Source organism: Tachyglossus aculeatus, chromosome 4 (assembly GCF_015852505.1).
Source record: "Tachyglossus aculeatus isolate mTacAcu1 chromosome 4, mTacAcu1.pri, whole genome shotgun sequence".
In the NCBI taxonomy this organism is placed as follows: Eukaryota; Metazoa; Chordata; class Mammalia; order Monotremata; family Tachyglossidae; genus Tachyglossus; species Tachyglossus aculeatus.
In genome coordinates, this window is record NC_052069.1 from 41,307,696 (window position 1) to 41,325,213 (window position 17,518).

Consider the following 17,518-nt stretch of genomic DNA (forward strand, 5'->3'; position numbering starts at 1 on the left):
AAACAAACAAGTAAACAGGTGTCAATACCATCAAAATAAATAGAATTATAGCTATGTACACATGATTAATAAAATAAATAGAGTAATAAATATGTACAAATAGATACCGGGGTGGGGGGGGGGGGAAGGCAGAGGGAGGGAGGGGGGATAGGGAGGGGAGGAGGAGGAGGAGAGGAAATAGGGGGGGCTCAGTCTGGAAAGGCCTCCTGGAGGAGGTGAGCTTTCCATAGGGCTTTGAAGGGAGGAAGAGAACTAGTTTGGCAGTTGTGTGGAGGGAAGGCATTCCAGGCCAGAGGTAGGATGTGGGCCGGGGGTCGAAGGAGGGACAGGCAAGAACGAGGCTCAGTGAGGAGGTTAGCGGCAGAGGAGTGGAGGGTGCGGGCTGGGCTGTAGAAGGAGAGAAGGGAGGTGAGGTAGGAGGGGGCGAGGTGATGGACATCTTTGAAGCCGAGAGTGAGGAGTTTTTGCTTGATTTGAAGGTTGATAGGCAGCCACTGGAGATTTTTGAGGAGGGGAGTGACATGCCCACAGCGTTTCTGTACAGAGATGATCCAGGCAGCAGAGTGAAGCAGGGAGAGACAAGATGATGGGAGACCAGACAGGAGGCTGAGACCGTAATCCAGTCGGGATAGGATTGAGAGATTGAATCAGCAAGGTAGCGGTTTGGATGAAGAGGCAAGGGTGGATCTTGGCGATGCTGTGGAGGTGAGACCGGCAGGTTTTGGTGACGGATTGGATGTGTTGGGTGAATGAGAGAACGGAGTCGAGGATGACACCAAGGATGTGGGCTTGTTAGACAGGAAGGATGGTATTGCTCTCTACAGTGATGGGAAAGTCGGGGACAGGACAGGGTTTGGGAGGGTAGATAAAGAGTTCAGTCTTGGACATATTGAGTTTTAGATGGCAGGCAGACATCCAGATGGAGATGTCCTGAAAGCAGGAGGAGATACCAGCCTGGAGGGAGGGAGAGAGAACAGGGGAAGAGATGAAGATTTGGGTGTCATCAATATAGAGATACTAGTTGAAGCCGTGGGAGCGAATGAGTTCACTAAGGGAGTGAGTATAGATGGAGAACAGAAGGGGACCAAGAACTGACCAAAAGCAAACCGGTTTATACAGAGTCCCTGTCCTACATGGGACTCATAGCCTCAATCCCCATTTTACAGATAAGGTACCTGAGGCACAGAGAAGGAATATGACTTGCCCAAAGTCACAGAGCAGACAAGTGGCAGAGCCAGGATTAGATCCCAATGATCTTCTAACGCCCAGGTCCGTGCTCTGTCCACTACGCCATTCTCCCTCCTTCCTAGACTGAGGCCCAAATGGGACACAGATTGCAACTGATCTGATTATCTTACACTTATCCCAGAACTTAGTACAGTGCTTGAGAAGTAGTAAGTGCTTAACAAATGTCATTATTATTGTACCTTTACCTTCCCTGAGCATCAGCTGTTCTTTAACTTTTGGGAACTCACAGCTCCATTTAGGAATTTAGTGCTGCCTTGCACTGGTAATTTATAGACACAAGAACAAGAGGAAGAACTGATGCAGGATTTGGCAAAACAGACTGAATCAGGGGATTGAAAAGGGAGGCTAAGGATAATGCCAAGGTTATCAGCCTGAGAAATGGGAGGATCGGGGCCTTGAAGACTGGAGGGGGCTAATCTCAGGTTATGGGTTCTAATTCATTCATTCATTCGTTCAATTGTATTTATTGAGCACTTACTGTGTGCAGTGCACTGTACTAAGCACTTCGGAAGTACAAGTTGGCAACATATAGAGACGGTCCCTACCCAACAGCGGGCTCACAGTCTAATTCTCCTCCACTTGTCTGCTGTGTGACCTTGGGCAAGTCCCTTCAATTCTCTGTGCCACAGTTACCTCATCTCTAAAATGGGGATTGAGACTGTGAGTACCACATGGGAAAGGCAACCTGATTTGCTTATATCCACCCCAGTGCTTAGTACAGTGCCTGGCACAAAATAAGCACTTAATAAATACCATTATTGTTAATTATTACTGTCTTTCTCCTTATGCTGTCCTTTTACACAACTGTAAGCTTGTTGTGGGCAGGGAATGTGTCTGTTTACTGTTGTATTGTACTCTCCCAAGAGCTTGGTACAGTGCTGTGCACACAGTAAGCGCTCGGTAAATACCATTGCATGATATGGCTTTGCACGCATTGTTTTCCACGGGCCAAGGGGAAGAGAAGCAGCAAAGCAGCATGACTTAGGGGATAGAGCACAGGCCTGAGAATCAGAAGGAACTGGGTTCTAATCCCAGCTCCACCACATGTCTGCTGTGTAATCTTGGGTAAGTCACTTCACTTCTCTGTGCCTCAGTTGTTGTTGCTGTCTTATGCTGTCAAGTCATGTCTGACCCATAGCGATGCCACGGACACATCTCTCCCAGCACGCCCCACCTCCACCTGCAATTGTTCCAATAGTGTATCCATTGACTTTCTTGGTAAAAATAGGGAAGCGGTTTACCATTGCCTCCTTCCGTGCAGTAAATTTGCGTCTCTGCCCTTGACTCTCTCCCATGTTGTTACTGCCCAGCACAGGTGAGTTTTGACTTGTAGCAGATTTCCTTCCACTTGCTAGCCACTGCCCAAGCTAGGAATGGAATGGGTATGCCTCTGCTTGACTCTCCCTCCCATAATCGAGTCTGGTAGAGTCCTGGAAACTCTCCAGGTGTGACCCTGAGAGGTGGTGCCTCAGTTACTTCCTCTGTAATAATAATAATAATTATGGTATTTGTTAAGCACTTACTATGCACCAGGCACTGTTCTAAGCACGGGGGTAGTTACAAGATAGTTGGGTTAGACACAGTCTCTATCCCACGGGGGCTCACAGTCTTAATCGCTTTACAGATGAGGGAACTAAGGCACAGAGAAGACTGTGAGCCCGTTGTTGGGTAGAGACCGTCTCTATATGTCACCAATTTGTACTTCCCAAGCGCTTAGTACAGTGCTCTGCACACAGTAAGCACTCAATAAATACGATTGAATGAATGAATGAAGTGTCTTGCCCAAGGTCACACAGCAGACAAGGACCTATGACCTTCCTACTCCCAGGCCCCTGCTCTATCCACTACGTCATGCTTTGAAATGGGGATTATGACTGTGAGCCCCATGTGGGACAGGGACTATATCCAACTGATCAAATTGTACGTACCCCCAGCTCTTAGAACAGTGCTAAGCACATAGTAAGCACTTAACAAGAACCATAATTATTATTACTATTAGTATTGATAAGATAAGTGTGGGGTAATGGAGGAAACAAAATTTAAAGAAAGCCATCATTCAAAGCGATCATGGGGATGGCTAGCATTCAGTCCCACCACAATGCACCTCCTCCCACCTCCCACCTCCTCCAGGAGGCCTTCCCAGACTGAGCCCCTTCTTTCCTCTCCCCCTCCCCATCCCCCGCCCTACCTCCTTCCACTCCCCACAGCACCTGTATATATGTTTGTACAGATTTATTACTCTATTTATTTTACTTGTACATATTTACTATTCTATTTATCTTGTTAATGATGTGCATCTAGCTTTACTTCTGTTTATTCTGATGACTTGACACCTGTCCACATGCTTTGTTTTGTTGTCTGTCTCCCCCTTCTAGACTGTGAGCCCGTTGTTGGGTAGGGACTGCCTCTATATGTTGCCAACTTGTACTTCCCAAGCACTTAGTACAGTGCTCTGCACACAGTAAGCACTCAATAAATATGACTGAATGAATGAACGCATGTTTTCGCTCTGTGTCTTGGCTGTGTCTTTCTAGAGAATTAGGGGTATGTCGGCCTGACAGCTTGAGTCCGTCTGGGTCCAGTTCACTTGTGGTATTGGGAAAGATGGCCAGCCGCTGCGACCGTGGCATCGGACACAGTGAGGTCTGCCGGACAGGTTTTCCTTAACGCCGAGCTTTGCGGGGACACTTTTCCAGACTGCAAAACTGCACATACCTCCCAAAACCCCCAAATCAGCTACATTAGCAGCAAGCGGCGAGGGGTGAAATAGGATATACCCATGCCAAAGCCTGCTGAATTCCTTGAAGCTATGAGAACAGAAGGACGTTAATCTAGAAATGGACTGGAATCTTCCATGATATATAGAATCCTCCCTGGCATTTCAGTCCAATCTGCATATTGTTTGGCTACCTCTGAGGCCAGGTTTTCAGTATCCATCTCCTCCCTATGAATGCCCTCCCTTTGCCTCGAGCTCCCTCCCCCACAACCCCTCACCCTCAAGCTCTCAAGGCCTTATAAAGCATATTTTTTAAACACTAGGCCCTGTGATGAAGGGATATTGCTATAAATTTCTCGTGGCGGGTTCCCAAGGAATGGCAACACCTTCATCGCCTCCCCCTACATCGCAACTCCCCCGAGGCGGTTATACTGGTCAGAACTGGAGGGAGCCCGTTTCTCAGGGAACATTTTTCTCCTCCATTTTTGAATAGTCTAATTTATAACATGAAATTAAAAACAACATAAATTAGTAATTCAATCCCTGCATTCCAATTTAATGAACTCGAGGTTTCATTGCATTATTGTTTTGTGCCACTGGACCGGTCTCTTAGTTTACGAATAGAATGTTCTTCTTTATTAATAAATAAATACGTAAAAAAATTAAAGGTGCCCTCCCTGCAATTATGGTGATGTCTCACAGGGGTCCAAATGTAATAATTTTAAATATTATTTTCTTAGCAGATTCTCAACAACGGTAGATAAGAATGTGAAATCTGTGTCATTTTAGTTTAAACTGCCTTTAAGTGTAGTAAGGCAATGCAATTGTTCCCCAGTGGCAAGTAAGAAGCACTTACCAGGAAAATTGTTATTGGATTACAGCTCTGGATTCATAAAGTGTGGCTAAGGACCATTTTAGACACCCGAAGAGTGACCCGTGGTCAGGAATGGACAGTACAAAGAGAGATACAATTTCTCTACAATGCCTCGGGCAGACCTTAAAGAAAAGCTTCTTCTGGGCATTGGGTTTGAACACAATCAATACAGTTTCCTGACCAGTTCAACACCGAGCGACCACTGAAATGAATAGCAACTGGTAGTGTTTCATCACACCCCTTTTCGGGAGGATTTTAGGGGTGCATCTCATATCCCACCTTTTCCATTTGGAGAACTGAATTATGGTGGGGTGAGTGAAGGGCTGCAGGGGAGGGTGAAAGGGAGGGCAAGAAGGAAAGGGATAAACCAGTATTTCTTGACTTTTAACCAGGTACAAACTGAATCTCCTTAATCCCCCTCCTCTAGCATTCACCAGCCAGGTCCTGCCGCTTCGCACCCTCCCGTGAACAGATGGTCTTTAGGGGGAAAAAAAGTGGTATCACCTGCTTAAATCCTGTACTTCCTAAAATGCTGCTAAAAATTCCACCGGTAAACTTGTTCCAGATGGAAGGTTGCGTTTTGATGAATGGGAGGTGGAAATAAAGCAGTCCTCCCACCGTCTCCTCCTTCCCATGCCTGACTGGGCAAACCGAGGCTTGTTGGCCATGGACTCAAGGAAGGACAAGAAGAGGAAAAGTACAGTGGCAGAGCTGGGTGGCTGGGATTTCATTTCCCGATTAGAACACGTGAAGATTTTCTCACCCTTTTTCCATGGATGGTCCGTGCTCTGTCATGATATAATTAGCAACTCTGACACGTATTTTGCCACTTTTTAGTTGTGTTATTTAAATGTAACCAGTGAAACAAAGACTGCACGTGCTCTGCACACAGTAAGCGCTCAATAAATACGATTGAATGAATGAATGAAATGGAAAAAAGGCAGGGAGGAGAAAGAGAAAAAGAAATTTGGTGATGTGTCTGTACCAAAGACAGGTTCTCACTTCCCATCCTGTGGCCCATCCCTACTGCAGACCCTTCTCTCTGGTTCCAAGTGTGAACAATAAAATTTCTCATGAAATTCTAGGTTTCCCTTTAGAGTTCTTCTCTATATGTTGCCGACTTGTAGTTCCCAAGCGCTTAGTACAGTGCTCTGCACACAGTAAGTGCTCAATAAATACGATTGATGATGACTGAATGAATGAGAAGCAGCGTGGCCAAGTAGAAAGGGCACAGGCCTGGGAGTTAGTGGACTTAGGTTCTGGCTCTCCCCCAACCTACTCATCGTTCCTCCATCTTGTCTATCTCATTGCTGACCCCTTACTCTAGTCATCCCTAGAATTCCCTTCATATCTGATAGACGACTACTCTCCCCACCTTCAAAACCCTCCTAAAATTACACCTCCTCTAAGGGGGGTCTTCTCCAACTAAGCCCTTGAGCTCTTTCTTTGGTGGAGCCATTGCATTTGGATCTGTAATAATAATAATAATAATAATTTTGGTATTTGTTAAGCACTTACTATGTGCAAAGCACTGTTCTAACCGCTGGGGAGGATACAAGGTAATCAGGTTGTCCCATGTAGGGCTCACAGTCTTAATCCCCATTTTACAGATGAGGTAGCTGAGGCACAGAGACTTTAAGTGACTTGCCCAAAGTCACACAGCTGACAAGCGGTGGAGCCGGGATTTGAACCCATGACCTCTGACTCCCAAGCCTGGGCTCTTTCCACTGAGCCATGCTGCTTCTCTGTACCATTTAAGACCTTGATATTCATTCATTCAATTCAATCATATTTATTGAGCGCTGTGTGCAGAGCACTGTACTAACCGCTTAGCACTGTACTAAGCACTTACTCATGCCACCCTCAACATTTATCTACATGTTTTTATAACTGCCATTTCCCCTACTGACAATCAATTTCAATGTCTGTCTCCTCCCACATCACTCAAAGTTCCTTGCAGGCAGAGACTGTGCTGAACAATTCATTGTATTACACTCGCCCAAGGGCTCAGTACAGTTCTCAGCTTAATAATAATAATTATAGCATTTGTTGAGTGCTTACCATGTGCCAGGCACTGTACTATGTGCTGGGGTGGTTACAAGCAAATCGGGTTGGACGCAGTCCCTGTCCCACATGGGCCTCACAGCGGACAGGTGGTGGAACCAGGATTAGAACCCATGACCTTCTGACTCCCAAGCCGGTGCTCTATCTACTATGCCGTGCTGCTTTTCAGTACAGTGCTCTGCATATAGTAGTCACTCAGTAAATACAGTTAATTGATCGTGACCTTGGAAAAGTTACCTAACTCAACTCTGACTCAGTTTCCTCATCTGTAAAATGGGGATTCCATTTTGTGTCCAACCCAATTTGCTTGTATGATGATGATGATGGCATTTGTTAAGCTCTTACTATGTGCAAAGCACTGTTCTAAGCGCTGAGGGGGATACAAGGTGATCAGGTTGTCCCACGTGGGGTTCACAGTCTTAATCCCCATTTTACAGATGAGGTAACTGAGGCCCAGAGAAGTTAAGTGACTTGCCCAAAGTCACACAGCTGACAAGTGGTGGAGCCGGGATTAGAACTTATGACCTCTGGCTCCCAAGCCCGGGCTCTTTCCACAGAGCCACACTGCTTCTCTGTATCCACACTGTATCCACTCCAGTGTTTAGTAAAGTGCCTGGCACATAGTAAATACTTAACAATCAATCGATCAATGATATTTATTGAGCGCTTCCTGTGTGCAGAGCACTGTACTAAGCGCTTGGGAAGTACAAGTTGGCAACATATAGAGACGGTCCCTACCCAACAGTGGGCTCACAGTCTAGAAGACTTAGCAAAGAAGAATTAATTAAGAAGAAGAATTAACAAATGCCACTATTATTATTTTCCCTTATCCTTAGACCAAGAGCCCCATGTGGGATAGTGACTGTGTCTGATCTGATTATTTTGTGCTTGGTACACAGTTAGTACTTAACAAGATACTATTATTATTATTATTCCAATGATGCATGCAGCCTGTAGAGAAGCAGCATGGTTTAGTGGATAGAGCACAGGCCTGGGAATCAGAAGGTCATGGATTCTAATCCTGCCTCTGCCACTTGTCTGCTGTATGACCTTAAGCACGGCACTTCACTGGGTCTCAGTTACCTCCTCTGTAAAATGGGGATTGAGACTGTGAGCTCCACGTGAAAGACCGACTGTGTCCAACCCAATTTGCTTCTATCAACCCCAGCGCTTAGTACAGTGCCTGGCACACAGTAAGCATTTAACAAATACCATTATTATTATTATTATGCAATAAAAATGAGAGATGCGGTGGAGTGCGCCAGGTTGAATGGACAAAGAACTAGACAAGAAGTTGAGAATCTTGTTCTATGTCTTCCCTGATTCCTCACTTGCTTGGCAACAAGAACTGGGTACATTAACCTCTCTGAGCCTCTGCCAGATGGACGGTACTTCAGGGTACTAATCACCTTCCCCTCATTCAAGGATAGTGGAAAAAACACTGACACAGAATTTTTTGCAGAAAAGGCCTAACGGAAATGAACATTATTTTTAAACTGTCAGAACCAATATGGCGTAGCAGATAGAGCACAGGCCTGCGAGTCAGGTGGTCATGGGTTCTAATCCCAGCTCCACCACTTGTCTGCTGTGTGGCCTAGGGCAAGTCACTTTACTTCTCTGTGCCTCAGTTACCTCATGTATAAAATGGAGCTTGTGACTGTGTGACAGGGACTGTGTCCAACTCAATTTTCTTAGACCCCCATTACTTAGTACAGTGCCCAGCACATAATAAGGGCTTAACAAATACCACAATTATTATTACTATTATTATTATTATTAGAAGTTTCAGGTCATGAAGATGATTGCAAGCCTCTGTGCTCTGCCTCCGGACCTGCTGCATTTTTCTCAACACTGCATTTAATAATAATAATAATAACTATGGTACCTGTTAATCACTTATTATGTGCAAAGCATTGTTCTAAGTGGTGGGGTAGATACAAATTAAAGAGGTTGGACACAGTCCCCGTCCCCCATTGGGCTCACACTCATGATCCCCATTTTTTACAGATGACGTAACTGAGGCACAAAGAAATTAAGTGAGTTGCCCAAGGTCACACATCAGACAGTGGTGGAGCGAGGATTAGAACCCATGATCTTCTGACTCCCAAGGCTGTGCTCTATCCACTAAACCATGCTGCTTTTCAGCTGAGTATCTGAGTAGTTGAAATTTCTTGGCTGAAAAGACTACACCTGGGAGACTTACGGTGAAAATGTGCAGTTTTAAGAGTGCTCAAATAACAAGCTTTTGTTTCTTTAGTTCAACTGAGTAATATTTCGTTCAACCAGTGGATTACAGTTTAAGCCTAGAGTGACATTATACTGTAATGAACCTATGATGCAATTCACTACAGTACTTCCAAAATACAATGGGGCTCCAATATGGTTATTTTATCATATAACTCACAAGATTCTAAAATTGTTTAAAGACTATCCAGAATCTAGGACCACAAAGCATTCAGGATCATTTGTAGTGACGATCAGCCAACCACATCCGCACCATAACCATTACACAATTTCAGTAACAGTGTCTAGTGGAAGAGAACTGACCTATGAGTCAGAGGATCTGGGTTCTTATCCCAGCTGTGTGACCGTGAGAAAGTCACTAAACATCTCTGTGCCTCGGTTCCCTCATCTGGAAAACTGGGATTCAGTATCGTTCTCCTTCCTACTTAGACTGTGAACCTCATCGAATTGTACTTTCCAAGCGCTTAGAACAGTGCTCTGCACACAGTAAGCACTCAATAAATATGATTGAATGACTGTAGGGCCTGATTACCATGCATCAACCTGAGTGCTTAGTACAGGGCTTGCCACATGGTAAGTATTTAACAAAGTCCACAGTTATCATTATTATCATCATCATTTATAATTATTAGACTTTGAATATGAAGGAAAGCCGTCCTGGACAAGACGTCAGTAGCAATCAATCGAATGAATGAAAAGGTTCACTTAGTCAATCACTCCCATTAAAGTCAGGAAGTCAATGTGTATATTTCATAAGGCTAATCTCTTCAGCCCTCTCTCAGGGTCACACGTGGAGGGTTTCCAGTACTTTACCAGTCTCGGCTAAGGGAGGGAGAGTCAAGCAGAGGCCTATCCATTCTAATCCTAGCTTGGCCAGTGGCTAGCGAGTGGAAGGCAATCTGCTACAAGTCAAAACTCACTCGTGCTGGGCAGCAGCGGCATGGGACAGAATCGAGGGCAGAGACTAGACGTTTACTGCACAGAAATCGGCAATGGTGAACCACTTCGTATTTTTATCAAGAAAACTCTATGGATATACTACCAGAATGATTGCAGGTGGAGAGCTGGGCGTTCTGAGCAAGGTGTATCCGTGGTGTCGCTATGGGTCAGAAACAACTCGACCGCATAAAACAAGACAATGTTTTCAGCATCAAATAACTTCCAGGTCATTACTTCCAACTTAGAACTCTCTGAAGGTTGAATATCTTTGAATGGTTTTGCTTTCTCTTGTGCTACTCCTCAGAGGATGCTGTTCAGTGCTCTGCCCAAGTGCTCAGTAATATGGTTGAAAAAGTTATCTGACTGGAACTCTTACCTACTCGGAGGAATTGAGAGATGAATAAGCTGGTGGTAAAAGCATCGTGGTTCAGTGGAAAGAGCACGGGATTTGGAGTCAGAGGTCATGGGTTCGAATACCGCTCCGCCACATGTCTGCTCTGTGACCTTGGGAAAGTCACAACTTCTCTGAGCATCAGTTACCTCATTTGTAAAATGGGGATTAAGACTGTGAGCCCCATGTGGGACAACTTGATCACTTTGTATCTCCCCCAGAGCTTAGAACAGTGTTTTGTACATAGTAAGCACTTAACAAATGCCATTATTATTATTATTATTATTAAAAATGATGATGGCCATAACAATGATGTTGAGAAGCAGCATCGTCTAGTGGATAGAGCACGGGTTAGGGAGTCAGAAGGTCGTCAGAAGGTCCTGCGTTCTAGTCTTAACTCCACCACTTGTCTGCTGTGTGACCTTGGACAAGTCACTTAACTTCTCTGAGCCTTAGTTACTTCATCTTTAAAATAGGGATGAAGATTATGAGCCCCATGTGGGAGAGAGACTCTGCACAGTAAGTGCTCAATAAATACAATTGAATGAATGAATGAATGTCTAACCTGATTACCTAATATCTACTCTGGCACTTAGAATGGTTCAATGCACATAGTAAGTGCTTAACAAATGCCACAGTTATTATTATTTGTGGTTGTAAGTACTCACTATGTGCCAAGCCCTGTACTAAGCACTGGAGTAGATACAAGAGAAGTAGCTTGGCTTAGTGGAAAGAGCACAGGCTTGGGAGTCAGAGGACTTGGGTTCTGATCCCGGCTCTGCCACTTGTCTGCTTTGTGACCTTGGGCAAGTCATTTCACTTCTCTGGGCCTTAGTGACCTCATCTGTAAAATGGGGATTAAAAGTGTGAGCCCCACATGGGGCAACTTGATTACCCTGTATCTACCCCAGCACTTAGAACAGTGCTTGGCACAGTAAGTGCTTAACAAATACCATCGTTTTTATTGTTAAACAAGATAATCATGTCCCTGACCAACAAGGGGCTCATAGTCTGTGTAGAAAGCGAGAATAGGTTTTGAATTTCCATTTTACAGATGAGAAAACTGAGGCACAGAGAAGTGAAGTGACTGGCCTAAAGTCACACAGCACACAGGTGGGGAAGTTGGGATTAGAATCCAAGTCCTCTGATTCCCAGGCCTATGCTCTTTCCACTGGACCACACTGCTTCTCAGTGGTGATGAAAGCAAGGAGGGGAGGAATGATCAGGTAAATTTGTCTGCACCAACATCTGTGCTGAAATCACTTGAAAACAAATTAGCCTTCATGTTCAGTACCAGTGGGAAACGGTCCCACGACTAGTGCTTTTCTTCAGAGTGAGAGCGACGGGTCTGCTGTTTGCCTCTTAAACATCCTCTCCAGCTTCTTGAGTGTTTCACATCAAGTGTCCTTAGGTGTTAGAACACATCTATCTTGCACAAGAACTTAGTTTCCTACACCCTTTACCAAAGAGGACCGCTCCTCTTTGGCTGCATGAAATGTGGCATGATATTTTTTTTCTTCGTGAGGTCAGATTATCCTTCTAGAATAACAGTGGAATGTTAATAATAATAATAACTATAATAAGGGTATTTGTTAAGTGCTTAGTAGGTACCAAGCACTGGGGTAGATAGAAAAGAATCAGGTTAATAGTCTATGGTCTAACTTCTCTGTGCCTCAGTTACCTTATCTGTAAAATGGGGATTATTATTAATATTATTAATAATAATAATAATAGTATTTGTTAAGCTCTTACTATGTGACAAGCACTCTTCTAAGCTCTGGGGTAGATACAAGGTATTCAAGTTGCCCCATGTAGGGCTTACACTTTTAATTCCCATTTTACAGATGAGGTTACTGAAGCACAGAGAAGTGAAGTGACTTTTCCAAGGTCACACAGCAGACGAGTGGCAAAGCTAGGATTAGAACCCTTGTCCTCTGACTCCCAAGCCCGTGCTCTTTCTGCTAAGCCATGCTGGTTCTCGATTAAGATCATGAGCCCCATGTGGGAGAGGGACTGTGTCCAACCTGATTGCCTAATATCTACTTTGGTGCTTGGAACAGTGCCTGGCTCATAGTAAGTGCTTGAATACTACAATTATTATGTTTCACACATGGGGTTCACAGACAGAGGGAGAGAGGACAGATACTGAATCCCCATTTTCTGGATGAGGAAACTGAGGCAAGTGGCAGACCTGGGACTAGAACTTACAACTTCCAGGCGCATGCAGATTCTACTAAATCACACTGCTTCTCTAACGTAGAACATACTTGAGCACTAGATTCCAGGAAACTGACCATCAGAATATTTTCATTTCCATATTTTAGCCTATTAAACTTTTCACTGAGGCTTAGTAACCTCCGGATTCTTGATTATTGATAGGAGTACCCAACTTCTTCGATAAGATGATTTTTTTTTCCTTTTAGAAAGGGTGTTTTTAGAAAGAAAGCCCGCAGATTTGCAATCCTTGAAATGTGGGCCAAAGGGCAATACATGAAGCACTCCTGTTTTACTTTGGGAGAACTTTTCTACCATCACAAGCACCATGGGCACCAAGCATCAGGCTTACACTTGGCATGACAAGGTTCTAGCGAATGTCACTTTCTCTGACTTGCTCTGCTCTGCTCTGCTCTTTGCAATGGAGACATAAAGGAAAGTTTAAGCATAAGAAAAGGACAAGGCAGCTGAAGAGAGTGTAAATGCAGTGAGGAGGTAGAGTACTGGCTAGAGCACGGTCCTGGGAATCAGAAGGACCTGAGTTCTAATCCCGGCTCCATCACCTGGCTGCTGTGTGACCTAGGGCAAGTCACTTAACATTTCTGCGCCTCGATAACCTCATCTGTAAAATGGGGATTAAGACCGTGAGCCCCACATGGGACAGGAAGGATGTCCAACTTGATCAGTGCGTATCTACCCCGATGCTTAGTGCAGCATATGACACATAGTAAGCACTTGACAAATACCATATATACACACATATATAAGTATAATAAAAATAAGACAGAGTTAATGAACAAATGGTCAGAAAAATCAGAGAAAAACTAAAGGAACCAGTGTTTGAAGTAAACCAGAACCAGCCTGGGCTTTGACTCAGTATAAGAAAAAAGTCCAAAAATAGGAGTAATGTGGAGAGCGGTGGGTTGGGTGGTGGGGGAGGGGGATCTCCAGCTGGGGCTGCATTCATTCATTCAATTGTATTTATTGAGTGCTTACTGTGTGCAGAGCACCGTACTAAGTGCTTGGGAAGTACAAATCGGCAACACATAGAGACGGTCCCTACCCAACAACGGGCTCACTTGGTTCTGCCCCCTATCCTTGCAGTGGCTCTTTTTTGGCCACCTTTATTAACCAAAGCCCCACCTTTCTCATTTTAGTCCACTCTGAGGCCCTGGGCTGTTTGCCTGGTGTCTTCTTCAAAGCCAGTCCACCCTCCACAGTTCCCCTAAAAGCCTGCTTGCTCAAGACCAACCCATGCCCCTAGAAAGTCACTCACCTGGGGGTTGGGTGGCAGGGAGGAGACAAGAACAGTGCTTTGCACATAGTAAGTGCTTAATAAATGTCATCAAAAAAAAAAGACAGTAAGAAGAGGGGAGGGGACACCTGTAAAATGGAGATTATATCCTCCTCCCTCCAATTTAGACTGTAAGCCCGATGAGGGACAGAGACAGTGTCCAAACAGCATGGCGTAGTGAATAGAGCATGGGCCTGGGAGTTGGAAGGTCACGGGTTCTAATCCTGGCTCCACCACGTGTCTGCTGTGTGACCTTGGGCAAGTCACTTCACTTCTCTGAAATGTACTTTCTAAGCACTCTGCACACAGTAAGCGCTCAATAAATACAATTGAATGAAATACAATTGAATGAATTCTCTGTGCCTGAGTTACCACAACTGTAAAATGGGGATTGAAACTGTGAGCCCCACATGGGACAGGGAACGCGTCCAATATGATTTGCTTGCATCCACTCCAGCGCTTAGTTCAGTGCTTGGCAATTAGTAAGCGCTTAACAAATAACACTATTATTACTATTATTATTATTATCTACCCCAGTGATTAGTACAATTCTTATCACATAGTAAGCTAACAAGACCATAGCTATTATTATGGTGTTTCAGTTAGTTTTTTTTTTATTTAGAAGTGACAGGAATCTATAATGTCCTAAAGAATATTTAAAGTCCTGAAAGATATTTGACTCCAGCCTCTGTAACTAGATTTGTGACAAAGCACACCATTTAAAATCTCTCTGAGCCGTATTTCCTAAACTAAAGAGTGGGAAAGACGATTCTCTCCCTTATTTGGTTGGGCTGCTGGGAAGATAATTGGAGGAAAAGAAAGGGGTGATATAAATAGAAGACACTAGTCAAAGAAAGCAGCGAGGCCAAAATAGAGCTGCCTTCAGATATAATTGTGTATTTCCAATTATTAGAGAGGTTTTAAAATATAAATGCTTTGGCCTTCAAGACTGACAAAATAGTTATTTGTGATTGTTGCACAAATGTTTGCTGCCAACTGTAGATTGTAAGCTCCTTGTGGGTAGGGATTGTGTCTACCAAATTTTTTTGTATTATATTTTTTCCAAGCACCTTGTAGAGTTCTGTGCACACAATAAGAACTCAATAAATGAGAGTGATTACTTAAAACATCTCACTGATCGATAAATTGTCTAGATTACTCCCTTCTGCATCGCTCTGATTTGGTCCCCTTATTTACCCCCACCATCCAACTCAATATCACTTATGAATATATCCTTTATTTATTTATATTAAAGTCTGTCTCCCCCTCTAGACTGAAAACCCATTATGAACAGGGAATGGGTCTTTTTTTCTAATTGTATTTTTAAGTGCTTACTTTGTGCCAGGCACTGTACAAAGCGCTCGGGTAGATACAAGCAAATCGGGTTGGACACAGTCCCTGTCCCATATAGGGCTCACTGCCTTAAGCCCTATTTTACAAATGAGGTAACTGAGGCACAGAGAAGTGAAGTGACTCACCCGAGGTCACACGGCAGACAAATGGCAGAGTCAGAATTAGAACCCAGGTCCTACTCACTCCCAGGCCTGTGCTCTATCTTCTAGGCCAAGCTGTTTTTCATTATATTGTTATATTGTACTGTCCCAAGTGCTTAATACAGTGCTCTTTACAGAGTAAGTGCTCAATAAATACGTTTAACTGACTCATTGGGTCTTTCTGCATTTAGATCAGTGTCATTTTCTCATTGACCAAAAGATCTGAAGAGTAATTCCATGGTCAGATCTCGCCTTATTGGCAACTACTCTAGAAGATTTGCTGTTTGGTAGGAACTCTTTGATCCAAAGGTAAACAAACAAGTTTATTCAAATGGAAAGCCACCATGTTGGCAGCATTATTTCTGAAGAGCAGTTTACTTTTCCTCCAGACCAAATAGAGGAAGGTGTAGCAGTTCTCTTTGACTAGCTCTGATGCAGTCTTATCTATTCCTGCTCTTGGCATATTCATTCACCAGTCACCGCTCAGTTGGAATTAGGAGTGCAAAGAGCTCGAGGATGAAATTCTTCATACTCGTGAACTGCATATCGAGGTCAGAGGTGAGTTCCATAATACACAGCAGATGTTAGGAAAGTCCAAAGATTGCTGCTCACTGCAGATTAGGGAAAAAGTCATAGATTTTCTTTTGCTACTTTCAGCAGGTTCCATCACCCTTCTTCCTGACCTAGAAAGAGCAGCTGAGAAAGCAGCCTGTGGAAATGAAAGGAAGAGAAGCATGGGGAGCATGGTGGCATTTGGTAACTTCATAGTCTAATCCAGAAGACACATGACAGAAAAGGACAAGAACAAAAGAAAACCCATCACTGGAATCTGAGAATCCGTTAAGACTGAGTGTGAGGGGAGAAGCATGTTAAACTAAGAGGCCAATCCCTAGGAATAGGAAATCATGATCAACAGCAGGATTTACTGAACACCATACTTGGTGAGAAACAAAGTTTCAGCCATAGGGATAACAATATTAAAGTGCGGGACCTTAGATTTCTGTGAAGATGCCCTGACAGCTTTGTTGCCAAGAAGTCACTGAGATCCTGCCTCACTGTGGACATTATGGCCTTCTGGGGCATTTATCAGAACAAAATTGCTGCAACCCTGGCAAGGTTCACATCTGAATTGTTGTGTTTGGCCAGCTCAGTAATCTGGCTAGAAACAACTCCTTAGGTATCTCAGCTTCAGTGGCCAAGAGGCTCAGTGTCACTACTGCCACAGTCGGTTCGGTCTCAGTTAATTGGTCTACTTACCCCCAAACAATGTATTTTTAAGGCAAGGCCCTGAGTTTGGAAATCCAACAACCATATATCATTGGTTGTTATAGCTGATCTGAGATCTTTGTCATTGGATTGAGCAAAATTGGTAGCACTAGAGGAAGAATTGGGTCAGGCGTCAGGCATCTGGGTTCTTGTTCCAGCTGCCATGATAGGGGGATGAGGGAAACTCCTTTCTCTCTGATGTCTTGCTTTCCTAATCTTTAAGATGGGGTGACGAAACTAAGCCGCTCCTTCTTGTAACCAACTGGATTTCCACTTTCTGAAATCCCAGAACCCCCAGTTTCTCCCCCTTCCTTGTCAAGGTTCCCAGCACTTTCTCTTGTTTTTAACAGTGGCCCATGGCCCTGCTTTTCTTTCCTCAGGGTCCCTGGCTTTTGCCCTCTTTCTACAGTGTAACACGCCTCGTCTCTCTCATCAGTGTCCCCAAATCCTCCACTCTCCCTCCTCTATTCCTCTTCCCACAGTGCCTCCAGTTCCAGTGTCTCTTCACAGTATCCTCACTTGGGGTCTAGCTAAGATCTGTGGGGTGAGGGATAGGAAGAGAAATCCCTGAGGAATTTTGAGGTCCCAGATTTCATTCTGGGACAATCAAACTAGCTTCTGGAGATGGGAGGGAGGTGCGTCGTCTTCTCAGCATTCTTCTAGGATTCATTCATTCATTCAACTGTATTTATTGAGTGCTTACTGTGTGCAGAGCACTGTACTAAGCGCTTGGGAAGTACAAGTCAGCAACATATAGAGACGGTCCCTACCCAAC

At 44.2% G+C, this 17,518-nt stretch overlaps 1 non-coding gene across 1 annotated transcript; it reads right to left on the minus strand.

Moving 5' to 3' along the window:
* Positions 1 to 2,573: 2,573 nt before the first annotated feature.
* Positions 2,574 to 2,711, minus strand: LOC119927622. The gene has a single exon (XR_005450608.1). It is a non-coding gene; the product is annotated as a small nucleolar RNA SNORA7 (small nucleolar RNA).
* Between the last annotated feature and the right edge of the window lie 14,807 nt (positions 2,712 to 17,518).